Below are 1,200 nucleotides of genomic sequence, written 5' to 3' on the forward strand. Positions count from 1 at the left end.
TGTTGCCCTGGGTGGTCTGGAACTCCTGAGCTCAGGCGATCCACCCCCCTTGGCCTTCCAAAGTGCTGGGATTACAGGCGTGAGCCATCGCGCGCAGCCTAATTTTTGTATTTTCTAATTTGTATTTATTTATTTTTTGAGACAGAGTCTCGCTCTGTCGCCCAGGCTGGAGTGCAGTGGCATGATCTTGCTTCACTGCAATCCCCGACTCCTGAGTTCAAGCGATTTTTCTGCCAGAACTTACCAAGTAGCTGAGATTACAGGCGTGCACCACCACGCCTGGCTAATTTTTTGTTGTTGTTGTTTTTGTTTTGTTTGTATTTTTAGTAGAGATGGGTTTTCACCATGTTGGCCAGGCTGGTCTCGAACTCCTGATGTCAAGTGATCCACCCGCCTTGTGAATCACCAGCTGGATGCCTAACAGACATTTTCTTTTCTTTTCTTTTTTTTTGAGACAGAGTCTTGCTCTGTTGCCAGGCTGGAGTGCAGTAGTGCGATCTCAGCTCACTGCAACCTCTGCACCACAAAAGTGCTAGGATTACAGGCATAAGCTACTGTACCCAGCCCCTGGGAGGGTTTTGAAGAGTGACATGTTATGATTTAGGTTTTAGTACAGCCCCCTCTGACCACTCTGTGGAGAACAGACTGTCAGGGAACATGGGTGGAGGCAGAGAGACCACTAAGATTCCAGGTCAGAGATGACAGAGGCTTAGGCCATGGTAAGAAATGGCCACTTCCTACAGATTTATTGTAGGATGTGAGGGAAAAAGAGGAATCAAGTTGACAAAGGGTTTTTGCCCAAAGAACTAGAAGGATGGAGTTACCATCAAAGCAGATGGGGAATGCTGTGGATAGGGTAGACTTCGGTGGTTGGGTGATCTGGATCCCGACCTGAGACATGCAGAGTTGAAAATATCTGTCCGGGCGCGGTGGCTCACGCCTGTAATCTCAGCACTTCAGGAGGTCGAGGCGAGTGGATCATGAGGTCAAGAAATCAAGACCATCCTGGCCAACGTGGTGAAACCCACTGTCTACTAAAAATACAAAAATTAGCTGGGTGTGGAGGTGATGTGTGCCTGTAGTCACGTGCCTGTAGTCCCAGCTACTCAGGAGGCTGAGGCAGGAGAATCGCTTGAACCCAGGAGGCAGAGGTTACAGTGAGCCGAGATCGTGCCTCTGCACTCCAGCCTGGCAACAGAG

Source organism: Colobus angolensis, unplaced genomic scaffold (assembly GCF_000951035.1).
Source record: "Colobus angolensis palliatus isolate OR3802 unplaced genomic scaffold, Cang.pa_1.0 Scaffold60, whole genome shotgun sequence".
Classification (NCBI taxonomy): Eukaryota; Metazoa; Chordata; class Mammalia; order Primates; family Cercopithecidae; genus Colobus; species Colobus angolensis.